The sequence below is a fragment of the Aotus nancymaae genome, unplaced genomic scaffold (assembly GCF_030222135.1).
Source record: "Aotus nancymaae isolate 86718 unplaced genomic scaffold, 86718_ANA_hifiasm-v0.15.2.pri h1tg000036l, whole genome shotgun sequence".
NCBI lineage: Eukaryota > Metazoa > Chordata > Mammalia > Primates > Aotidae > Aotus > Aotus nancymaae.
Genome location: NW_026988450.1, coordinates 75,140,874 through 75,153,910, shown reverse-complemented (window position 1 = coordinate 75,153,910; position 13,037 = coordinate 75,140,874). Strand labels below are relative to the sequence as shown.

At 41.3% G+C, this 13,037-nt stretch overlaps 1 non-coding gene across 1 annotated transcript; it reads right to left on the bottom strand.

Moving 5' to 3' along the window:
• Window positions 1-5,325: 5,325 nt before the first annotated feature.
• Window positions 5,326-5,578, bottom strand: LOC135278170 (U11 spliceosomal RNA). Its single transcript, XR_010345723.1, has one exon. It is a non-coding gene; the product is annotated as a U11 spliceosomal RNA (small nuclear RNA).
• Window positions 5,579-13,037: the final 7,459 nt, after the last annotated feature.

Below are 13,037 nucleotides of genomic sequence, written 5' to 3'. Positions count from 1 at the left end.
CCCCCAAAGTCTCAATTCAATTTGCATTAACCCAAAAGTCCACAGTCCAAAGTCTCATCTGAGACAAGGCAAATCCCTTCCACCTAAGAGCCTGTAAAATTAAAAGCAAGCTAATTACTTCCTAGATACAATGAGGGTACAGGTATTGGGTAAATGCAACCATTCCAAATGGAAGAAATTGGCCAAAACAAAGAGGTTACAGGGCCCATGCAAGTCCGACCAGCAGTGCAGTCAAATTTTAAAGCTCCAAAATGATCTTCTTTGACTCCCGGTCTCACATCCAGATCACGCTGATGCAAGAGGTGGCATCCCATGGTCTTGGGCAGCTCTGCCCCTTGGCTTTGCAGGATCTAGCCTCCCTCTTGGCTGCTTTCATGGGGTGGCATTGAATGGCTATGGCTTTTCCAGGCATTGGGTGCAAGCTGTCAGTAGATCTACCATTCTGGGGTCTGGAGTACGGGGGCCCTCTTCTCACAGTTTCACTAGACAGTGACCCAGTAGGGAGTCTGTGTGGAGGCTCCAACCCCACATTTCCCTTCTGTACTACCCTAGCAGAGGTTCTCCATAAGGGCCCTCCCCGAAGCAAACTTTTGCCTGGGCATCCAGGCATTTCCATACATTTTCTGAAATCTAGGCGGAGGTTCCCAAACCTCAATTCTTGATTTCTTTGCACCTGCAGGCTCAACTCCACATGAAAGCTTCCAAGGCTTGGGGCTTCCACCCTCTAAAGCCACATCCCAAGCTGTATGTTCAAAGGAAGAAGCAAAAGTGGAAACCCCGATAAATCCATCAGATCTTGTGAGACTTATTCACTATCATGAGGATAGCACAGGAAAGACCAGCCCCCATCATTCAATTACCTCTCCCTGGGCCCCTCCCACAACAGGTGGGAATTCTGGGAGATACAATTGAAGTTGAGATTTGAATGGGGACACAGCCAAACCACATCATTGCTACGAAGAGCAATGCTGCAATAATATCCCTGTGCATGTCTTCTGTTAAATAGATGCAAGAATTTCTCTGGAGCAGAAGGGCATGTCTTCAACTTTAATAGGTAGTGCCACAAAGCTATTTTATCATCTTATGCTCCCCCTGCATGGCACTACAATGTTTTGCTCAAAGTCAGTATCTAAGAACATTAAGTGAGGACTGGCTTCTTGAAAATTGCAACTTTAAGCAAAATGATGTATAATAAATTCAATTTTTTTCATCAACATTATTTGAAACAACCTTGAATGAAACGACCTTGAATAAAACAACTTTGATTAAAAAGATGTTATTCAAGGACCTGCTGTATAAGAGTCTGATTTCTTATTCCTCACCCTTGAACTCTCCTACCTTTCCAAGTCTCCAGTAAATCTATAAAAACAACAAAAAATAATTTTGAAAAGAGTTTCATTTCTCTAACATCATTGCTAATCCCTGGAACTCTTCATACATTTTTATATTTGCCAGTCAGTGTGAAGTGATATCTCTGTTGTTTTATTTCCTCTAATAATTAGTAAAAGTAAGTATTTTTTATAAGTTTATTCATCATTCATTCTCCTCTTCTGTGAACTCCCTGTTCACATCCTTTGTGGAGTCTTCATTTTAACTGTTTATTTTTTCCTTATTGATTTGCAAAATTTATTTATGTATTCTGGGCTCTAATTCTTTGTTCATTATGTGTGTTGTAAATATAGTCTCCAATCTGTGGCTTGTGTTTTAACGTTTTATGGTATCTTTCAATTATGCAGAGGTTTTAAATATTTTAAGATGGTTTAGAATTATTGCCCCATGGTGATATTGGACAAATATCAGAAAGAGTTGTGGGGTCAAACTCCAAACCCTGACTCACTGATGTCCATGGTTTCAGGTACTTTTATGCAAATGAATGTATATCTTTTTTGAGCTAAGTAGTGCAATTATGGTTATGTTTTTCCATAATATTCAATCTAATTTGCCATTTGTTTGTACCGAAAGAATACATGAGTCATTCCACTTAAGATTCAAATTCTAGGAAAAAACAGATAATCTAGCTAGTGTAGTTTGAATCATATGCTCATTCTTGGTCAGAAGACTGTGGGTCATCTTGACTGACACAGTTCTACCAACCGTGTCAATGGAAGACGGGGAGATCTCCAAATCAGAGCCCCAGTGCAGTCTTCAGATGCAGGCAAAATAAAATAAAACCTGGGCAGGCAAAACAATCGATGTGGGCTTCAAGTACTTGGCAATATATTGAATAAAGAATTGTTATTTCTTAGCTATAGTGATTACAGAATTTTGTTCTGCAAATGATAAAATAACATGATCAACTCTGGATAACATATTTACATATGGCATAATGGAAGCATTAAAAAAAACACCTCAATTCAGTCAGGAGCATTAGAGAAGGATTCAGAGGAAGTAACTAGTGCATCAGTCAAAGAATGGGGGAGATTTTCTAGGCTGACGAAACAGCACATACAAAGGAAGGGGACTGTAATAGACAAGTCATAATCAGAGAGCTCCAAGTAGTCAAGTGTGGCAGACATGTGAACTGCAAAGACGGATGGTTATAGGTAAAGACAGAGAGGAACGTGTCTTATAACCATTCACTAATAGACGTCTTTGGAGAGAAATAAAGGAGGGTGGGTAGGTATTTCTAATAATAGAAGCTAAAATAAGAATATTGAAATTTAGATGTTAAAAATATCTCAGGCTTCATGAGACTAGCACAATGTCTCACAGTTGTTTCAAGGTCCCACCGTCAGAGAAAAATACTAACTGGGGAGGATGTGAGCGAGGTGTAGCTCATCTTCTGTTCTTGGATTAAATGTACAGATCTCCATCTGCAGTGATATACCAACAAGCTCTAAAGTTAGAAGAGCATATGAGAGTCCTAGGCAGGAGGAACTTTGAGCCCAGATTTTTTTGTAAAATCAAATATAATGTTCTTATTCAAAACACTTCCTGATCTTTGTTTTGGGACACAGTAACACCTTACTTGTAGACGTGCCTGTGTCACAGAAAAGTAGAGAGGGTATGAAACATGGTGTCTGCTGCTCTGGGTTTCCACCCAGCCTCTGCCACTTGTCAACTACGTGGCTTTGGACTTCTCTACACCTGAGCTTTCACACTTGCAAAATGGTGATTAAAACACTTACAGAGTCCACCAACACCCAAAGCAGATAAACAAACAAAACTTAGCTCTTTCTACATACCTATATATAGCAGTTTTTTCTAAGAATTAATTACATAATGCTGTTTTTAAAATGCGCTTACAAATATAGAGTTGATCTTTGTTTGTTTTGAAATTGCATAGTGTTTTCCAATCTGTAGGTTAAAAATCAGTTAGTGATTTTGACTACCATTAAAAACTATAATAAAAACAAAACGAAGTCTAAGAGATTGAAACAGCATCAAGTGGAGTAGACTCAAATGCAAACTACTAAAATAATGCCAAAATATGAAGTACTTTTCTTTCAAAAGTCTGTTTTTGTGTTTTTGTGTTTTGTGTGTGAGTTTTTGTGTGTGTGTATGTGTGACAGAGTTGTGCTCCTGTTGCCCAGGCTGAAGTGCAATGGCGTGGTCTCTGTTCACTGCAACCTCCACCTCCCAGGTTCAAGCGATTTTCCTGCCTCAGCCTTTCAAGTAGCTGGGATTAGCGCCGCCACCGTACCCAGCTAATTTTTGTACTTTTAGCAGAGACGGAGTTTCACCATGTTGACCAGCCTGTCTTGAAGTCCTGACTTCAGATGATCCACCCACCTCGGCCTCCCAAAGTGCTGGGATTACAGGCATGAGCCACCATGCTCAACTTTTTTTTCTTTCTTTTTGATACAGAGTCTCACTGTGTTGCCCAGGCTGGAGTGCAGTGGTGTGATCTCGGCTCACTCCAACTTCTGCCTCCTGGGTTCAGGCAATTCTCCTGACTCAGCTTCTTGAGTAGCTGAGATTACAGGTGCAGGTCACCACACCCAGCTAATTTTTGTATTTTTAGTAGCGACAGGATTTTGCCATGTTGGCCAGGCTGGTCTTGAACTCCTGAACTCAGGTGATCCACTCACCTTGGCCTCCTAAAGTGTTGGGATTACAGGTGTGAGTCACCACACCCAGCTTTGTTTTTGTGTTTCTTGGAGTGTGTGTGTGTGTGTGTGTGTGTGTAGGGTGTATCACGTGATTAGTATAAATAATTGGCCTGAATTAAAAATAAATGTTGAATGAGATGACCCAAAACTTAAACTAGGACTTTGGGCTCCAAGTCTAACTCTCTTGCTGACAGTAGATACTTAACCAATATAGGGGAGGATTAGGTGCCCCATGAGTTCTTAATGAATATTAATTACTAGTCATGAAATGAATAATGGAAATTACCAATTGAGGAACCAAGGCATTCCTCAGAATTAATGTCCTGATAGGAAGTAATGATGTCCCAGTGAATAGCTAAGGGTTATTAGCACCAGCTCAGCTGCATCTCTGGGGAATGTCTAAATCAAAGGTCATAATTATACTCTCTAGAACAGCAAATGAAGAGTCATAGGCCCATAAATTTCCTTTTCTATGAGCCCTAGACTTGTGTGGCTCAGTTAAAAGGCAGGGATCAAGAATAAATGCTCTGTTTAGTAAACCCAGAGGTTAGGGGCAGAAACACTCATCATTCTGTAATTCTCTTAGAACTATCCAGTTTAGAGTCTGTCAAGGGAAACATCCCCGAGGTTATCATCTTTGAAGGAACCTCAGTTTTCACATTCAGAATTGAACTATATAATCTCTAAGTTTTCATTCAACTTCACATTCTATGAGCTGAGGCGAAATTTTTGCTGACAGAGCCATCAGTGAACCTTGATATATGAGAACACAGTGGTCTTAAAGCCATAAGTACAGTATAAACACCTCAGTCATCTGGTTCCTCTTTGAGTCTTAAGTTTTGTGGTAGGAACCATTACGTACATTTGCTCATAAATAATTTGTATGCCTTTTCTCCTATTAATCTGTCTATTGTCAGTTTGTTTTATAGACTCAAATTACCAAACTTTCAGAGGAAGGGGAAGGAAAATCCTCTTTGCCCTTATACTATAATTTGTTCAAGATCAATCCATGATGAAGCATGTGTTAGAATCTCCTTCCTTTTTAGGCATGAATAATATTCCATTGTATGTTTATACCACATTTTGTTTATCTACTCATCCATCAACAAACATGTGAGTTGCTTCCATCCTTTGGCAATTGTGAATACTGCCATGAACTTGAGTGTACAAATACCTGTGTGAGTCATCTGTTTTCAAATCTTTGTGGTGTATATCCTCAAGAGAAATTGCTGGATCATATGGCAATTCTGTTTAATTATTTTATTTTAATAATAAAGATGCCAGGACCAATGATCACCAGCTGCCCAAGTTCCAAAAATTGTGCTTCTGAAATCTCTTGATATCGACTCCACATGGAGTCTTGCTCTGTCGCCCAGACTGGAGTGCAGTGGTACAATCTCAGCTCACTGCAACCTCCGCCTCCTGGGTTCAAGTGATTCTCCTGCCTCAGTCTCCCAAGTAGCTGGGATTACAGGTATGCACCACCATGCCTGGCTAATTTTGTATTTTTGGTAGAGACAAGATTTCTCCATGTTGGCCAGGTTGGTCTCAAACTCCTGACCTCAGGTGATCCGCCCACCTCAGCCTCTCAAAGTGCTGGGATTACAGGTGTGAGTCACCATGCCCATCCCTCTGTTTAATTTTTTAAAGAACTATCATACCAATTTCCAGAGCAGGAATACCATTTTACATTCTTAACAGCAGTGCACAGGGGTTCCAATTCCTCTATATCCTCACCAACACTTGCTATCTTCCAGGTTTTTGATGATAGCCATTCTAGTGAGTGTAAAGTGGTGTCTCATTGTGAATTTGATTTGCATTTCTCTAATGATTTTAAGTATTTTTTTTTTTTTTTTTTTTGAGACAGAGTCTTGCTCTTTCGCCAGGTGCCAGGCTGGAGTGCAGTGGCGCGATCTCGGCTCACTGCAACCTCCACCTCCTGGGTTCAAGTAATTCTCCTGCCTCAGCCTCCCAAGTAGCTGGGACTACAGGCGCACACCACCATGCCCAGCTAATTTTTGTATTTTAGTAGAGATGGGGTTTCACCATGTTGGCCAGGATGGTCTCCATCTTTTGACCTAGTGATCTGCCAGCCTCGGCCTCCCAAAGTGCTGGGATTACAGGCGTGAGCCACCATGCCCAGCCTTGAGCATCTTTTTTATGTGTTTCCTGGTTATTTGTATATTTTCTTTAGAGTAATGTCTATTCAAATAGTTTGCCCATTTATCAATTGGAACATTTCATTTTATTGTTGTTGTTCAGTTGAAATTCTTTGTATAATACAAATATTAATCTTTATGAAATATATTACTTGAAAATATTTTCTCCCACTCCTTGAGGTGACTTTTCACTCTGTTCATTGTGTCCTTTAATACACGAGAGTTTTTAATCTTGATGAATTCTAATTTATCTATTTTTTTCCTTTGTTGCCTATGCTTTTGGTATCACAGCGAAGAAATCATTGCCAAATCTCGTGTCATGAAGATTTTCCCTTGACTCTACCCCTTTTAAGGGAAGAACTACTTGGTGAGATGGCAACAGGTAAGGATACAAGGGACCGGGAAGTACTGGTGCTAAGATGAAAATTATCACACCTCCTTTTCCCTCTTTCAGTTGCTCACTGTCCTAAAACACTCTCCTTGCTCTGTCATATAATTTTTCTCTTAGAAAGAGAATCCTGTCAACTCTGAGGTGACAGCGACTAAGGCTTGTCTAAAAGAACTACAGCTCCTAAGGATACTTATATTTCAACATGGGGCAAGAAATCTTAAACCAAGGGAAAGAAGACATGTGTTTGACATTTTGTTCATCCGTAAGCTTGTGATAGAAACCTTCTCACACCCTGAAGCCACAAATCAGAAAACTGGCCCAGGTTCCCACTTGCCACCACTTCTGTTATTCCAGCCTTCAGCATCAGACTGCTTTATTAATCAATGTTACCAGTATTCCATTACAGATAGGCTGTGGTGGAGGTGTAACCTATTAGCCAAGCAGATTCCATTTGTAAAATCGACAAACAAAATCCTTATAAGCCTGCTTCATGATGTTAATCCCTTCTCCAGGGAAGTGTGGCACCACGCCCTTCCTTTGCGCAAAGGCAGGTAACTACTTTTTCTTCTTTACTTGCTGTTTCTTAAGTGTTTCTAAATCACGTTTGCACTTTGTAATTTGTTTATGTAAAATAAAATATTTTCTTGGAGTCTGTCCAGGTTTTGAAAAGCCTTTATTACATTCTATAATTTATATAAGAAAACAGAGTTTTCCTCTATTTTCTAAATGTAAAAATCACAAAGCCGAGTATGCTCTTTCAAGCTATACTTCCTTGCAGAGATTGATTTTATTTCTCCACCATCATCCCAAGGTATCCAACACACACACACACACACACACACACACACACACACAGCCCATAAATCATTGTTTCAGAAAGCAGAGGGACTAGAAAGGGTTGTTGTTGTTGTTGTTGTTATTTGTTTCATTTTTTTATGGGGATTATAAAGACTGATGTAAATCAAGGTTTATGTGTGTGTGATGCATAGAGGCAAGGGACTGGAGCGGAAAGCCATAAACTGAGTACACTGCATAAGGTCACTAAAGATCTGGAAGGGATGGAGGTGGCAGGTAAGGGTGAGTTTATTGCTGACACGAGCTAAGAGAGAAGGGGCACAGCTGGAAAGGTAAGTTCCATCCACCTCTCAATTACGCCTTGAGTGAGCACTGGTTACACCTGTTTCAGTCTACCTATTAAAGTCCACTGTGGACACACAGTTGAAGGAAAAAACACTGAGTGGCATCTCCTGTGGTCTTTATGGTAAAAATCTAAGTGAGGCTTAGGGATAATGTAAAGAGGGGAAAAAAAGAGAGAGAAAGAAAGAGAGAAAGAGAAAGAAAGAATGAAAGAAAGAGAGAGAGGAAGAGGGCGGGAGGGAGAGAGAGAAAGAGAAAAAGAGAGAGAAAGAAAAAAAAGAAAGAAAAAAGAAAAAGAAAGAAAGAAAGGCATAACAAGGTTCAAGGAAAAGTTTTCCATGCCTAATTTGTTGCAGAAATTATTCACGAATAAGTCAACTGTGAAAATATGGCCACTGAGACCCAGCCAAGGTTAGTGTGAGCCATTAGGATCTGCTGAGTGAATTCCAGCTATGTAATCGAAAACTGCTTGGTTGGAGCTTTAACTTAAGTACCAATTCCTCACCACCCCCCAACCAGTTTTTATAGGGAACGGTGTGGGGGGGCAGGCTGAGGTACATTCCGGGTAATTGTTCTGAGCCAGATGTAGTAGTTCCTGGTTACTCTGTCAGAGAAGCATCTTTTAAATTTCTTCTCTCTCTTCTCTCCCTCAATTCCTAGATATTTACTTCAAATTCTACACAGAAAATGAGAGAGAAACACTGGTTTTGCTGGGGTTTTACCAGAGGGCTAGGAGCAGTCCCTTTTTCATTCAAATTGGCCAATTCTTGGCTATATACAGGGGCATAAATAAGAGTTAAACAAAGCCTAAAAAGCCGAAATAAGGGGGGAAGGAGGAGGCTAATGATCTCCCATAGGCTACGAATTAATCCATGTCACCGGAAAAAAAAAAAGCATTTCATAAATCAGTGAGTATCCTTGTAAGGGTATATTTCACATCATCTCTAAATTTGTAATTGTGTTCACTACCTCCAATAGAAATCCCTCACCAGATTTTACTGTCTAATGGGCATATAATAAAAGGTAATATATATTCTTGTGCTAAGCAATAAATAGGGAACACTCAGCAGCATTGTCTTCCTGAGGAAATCTCAGGTCTTCTGGGATGCATATTCATTCACACAATAAGGAGACACAAATCAACATGGTGGCCGAGCAGGCACTGGGTGAGTGATGGCCTTGGGTGTTAATGAAGCCAAACCATGAAAGGCATTAGAAAGATTGATTGGAATTAAGTTAGCTGCCAGTGTTAGCTGGGGTGCCCCAGGCTGTAATGAAACTGCCAGGGGTTATTTATAGAGATATAGGGTTTGGGGTGTAAGTTATGTCCAGCAAGCTATTTTTATAGACAGACACACACTTTAACCTCTACGATGAATGGAGCAGCAGACACACGGTCCCACTGGGCTCCTCTCCCACTGGTTGGGATTGCTTTCCCAGGCATTTGCACCAGGCTGAATAAAGGCAGGCTCTCAGCCAGAAGGAAACTGGGCACCGGTTAATGGCATTGTTTGAACATGTCAGTATCTTTTGAAAATGTTGGTGTTAGGACAAGAGAAAGTGTCAAAATCAACACGAAATAACTGTTTTCACATGAAACAAAACAAACACACATAGCAAAACAATGTTGCTCTGTAAGTCAAGGGGGATAAGATATATGCTTATTTCAGTGCTTATTAATCCTCTTTTGGCCTTGGCTTCTTTTATGAGAGCCAGAATGGAAGGAAAAGAAGTAAAACCAATATTAATTGCATGCCCTCACAATGACCCTGACAAAGAAATACCAGGATGTCCATTTTACAGAAGCAAACACTAAGTAACTTTTCTCAGACAACACTACCAGAAAGCGGCATGGTTTTTATATTGTACTGGTCAGGATAATTTTATACTGTATTTGCATTCTGGAAGGAAATAAATAGAACTCTAAAAAGTTTTAACTAAGAAGAATTTTATGAACATCCCTTGTACCAAAGATGGGAACACAGTCAAGAAAGAGTGAAGCACCCAGGGAACAGCAACTGGGAAAGGCTCTGACCACCCCTACATGTGGAGGTCCATTGGGTGAACCCAACCAGATTCCAGAAGGCAAAGCATTCTGGGTAATGCCGTACACATGCTCAGCCTCCAGGGCACAGAGGAGGGTGGGGCTGAAGAGGAAAGAGAATAACTAGTGCATTGTCATGTTCTTCAACCCAGCTATATTTGCTATATATTTTTTGGCCTTAAAGTGAATGTGGAAAAAAGGTCTGAAGCAAGCTGAAAAACAAAACTTTTTATCAGCCACTAGGAATATGATCATATGAACTCTAGCATAGCCAAGAGGCTGGAAATGTTACCCAATCAGAAAGTCCCTTTAATTTCCTGCCTGACAGGCTCCAACAGAGGGAAAGGGGGAAATGGTGCATGGGTTGTGTTACAGGTGTGACTCCTTAGAAGCTGCTTCTTTCTTAACTTGTGAAAAATATCTGTAAAATGCTGTGAAGGGGGCTAGGGGAATATTCCAGGCCAGGCCAGGAAGTACAGCAACAGCAGTTGGGGCCGCAGCAGCTCATTTTTGTGGAGAAGAGAAAGCGGGGGGCACCGACAGAATGAGGGATGGACCTGGCAGCATCCAGTGCTGTGTGGGTCACTCAGGGATCCCTCAAATGCAGACCCTGAGACAAGGATTTGGGGTGGGTAGTCTACTTGGGAGGTGATATGATTGGATATGTGTCCCCTCCAAATCTCATGTTGAAATGTAATCTTCAGACTAGGCACAGTGGCTCATGCCTGAAATCCCAGCACTTTGGGAGGCCAAGGCAGGTGGATCACCTGAGGTCAGGAGTTTGAGACCAGCCTGGCCAACATGGTAAAACCCTATCTCTACCAAAAATACAAAAAATTAGCTAGGCATGGTGGTGGGCACCTGTAATTCCAGCTACTTGGGAGACAGAGGCAGGGGAATGACTTGAACTCGGAAGGCAGGGGCTGTAGTGAGCAGAGATCATGCCACTCCAACCTGGGCAACAGAGTAAGAATCTATCTAAAAGAAAAAAAAAAAGAAAGAAAGAAAAGAAAGAAATGTACTCTTCAGTGTTGGAAGTAGGGCCTGGTGGGAGGTGTTTGGGTCATGGGATTGAATCCTTCATGAATAAATAGCTTGGTACTGTCCTCATGATAATAAGTGAATTCTCACTGTGAGTTCATGCGAGATCTGAGTGTTTAAAAGTGAGTGGCACCTCCTTCCTCTCTCTCTTGCTGTCACACCTCACCTTCTGCCGTGATTATAAGTTTCCTGAGGCCCTCATCAGGGGCAGGTGCTGGCACCATGCTTCCTATACACCCTGAAAAACAATGAGCCAATTAAATCTCTATTCTTTATAAATTACCCAGTCACCAGTATTTCTTTATAGCAAAGCAACAATGGCCTAACATAGAAGATGATAACAATAAATACACGTGAAGGAATGGGGAAAATAAAACGGAATGTTTCTCAGCAAAAAAAAAAAAGAAAAGAAACAAAAAACAAAAAAACCCCTGCATCTCAGAATTAAGCCACTAGGGGAAAAGTTGAGGCATTGACCTGCTAACTCTTAATCTTCATTAGTCGAGAGTTACTCCCATAAGGCATTTCCAGGTTGCTGCTACCTGTGGTGTAACAAGTTTGAAATGCCAGAGAAGGCAGCAGAGAAGAGAACACAGGCGCTGCCCACCAGAGCTTCAAGTGAATTCAGGTGGGCTGAATATCAAACAAGTTAAGATGCCAGTCATGCTGGCTCAGTCATCTGAAAAGACTGGATTTGCTCAGGGGCAAGAATCATCTTCAAGAGGTAGAGGCTGTAGATGAGACTGGTGAGAACTAGAGCCTGCCATGCAGATTCAGGGTTTCAAATCCAAACTCTTTATTAATATCATTTGACTTTTCCACTAACGGTTGCCCAGGACGATGAAATTGGTTTTTCATGAATTTAGTAAGCCAGGAAATGCCTTCCTGTATTAGCTTCCTAGGGCTGCCATAATTACCACAAACTGGGTGGTTTAGGAAAATATAAATCTATTTTCTCACAGCTCTGGAGTCCAGAAGTCCAAAATCAAGGTGTGGGCAGGCCCTGGTCTCTCTGATTGCTCTAATGGAAGACCCTTTCTTTCCTCTTCCTGGCTTTTGGTGGCTGCCAGAATTCTGGCGGCCTTAGCATCTGTTGGCTTGCAGGCATTTTACTCCAAGCTGTTGTCATCATGAAAGGATGTTTTCCCCATGTGTTTCTGTGTCTCTGCTTCTTCACTTTTTTTTTTTGAGACAGGATTTCACTGGGTTTCCTGGGCTGGAAGTGCAGTGGCACAATCACGGCTCACTGCAGCCTCGACCTCCTGGGCGGAAGCGATCCTCCCACCTCAGCCTCCCTGTAGCTGGGACCACAGGCACCCACCACCATGCGTGGCTAATTTTTTTTGTATTTTTAGTAGAGACAGAGTTTTGCTGTGTTGCCCAGGCTGGTCTCAAACTCCCACCTCAGCCTCCCAAAGTGCTGGGATGGTTTCTCTTCTTATAAGGATACCAGTCACTGAACTACAGCCCTCTCTAATTCAGAATGACCTCATTTTAACTAACTCCATCTGCAAAGATCCTATTTCCAAATAAGACCACATTCTGAGTTTCTGGATAGACATGAGTATTCAAATGAATATACCTTCCAAAAGATGTCCATGTGAAATCTTTGGAACCTATGGCAAAAGAGTGGATAATAACTAATAGGGCAAAAGATGGGATTCAATTAAGCATTTTGAGAGAAGGGGTTAATCCTTGATTAGCTGTGTGGACCTAATTGCAATCCCAAGTATCCTTATAAAAGAGAGGAAGGTTGCTTAGAGGAGACATTACACACAAAAGAGAACGTGAGGTGATGACAGAGTAGAGAAAGATGCAGCCACAAGCCAAGGGATGCCGAGAGCCATGAGAAGATAAGAGGCAGGAGCAGATTCTCCCTCAGAAACTGGGAGGAGTGCAGTCCTGCCAACACCCAGATTTCAGCCCTCTGGCCTTCAGAACCGTGAGAAAATAAACTTCTGTTGATTTAAGCCACCAGGTTTGTGGGAGTTTATTATGGCAACCTAAATAAACTAACATAAGGAATTATCTGAAAAGCCATTAATTTGACACTTGAGTGCTCAGTTTATTCTTGTAACAGAGCACCTTCGTGGTGCTAAAATATCATCAAGCGACTGACTCTTCAAGATTTACTTTGAAACCTCCACCCAGCTCTCACCACCAACCCTGAACAATTATATCACCTACATTCCCAAATCAGTAAAGCCCCTGCA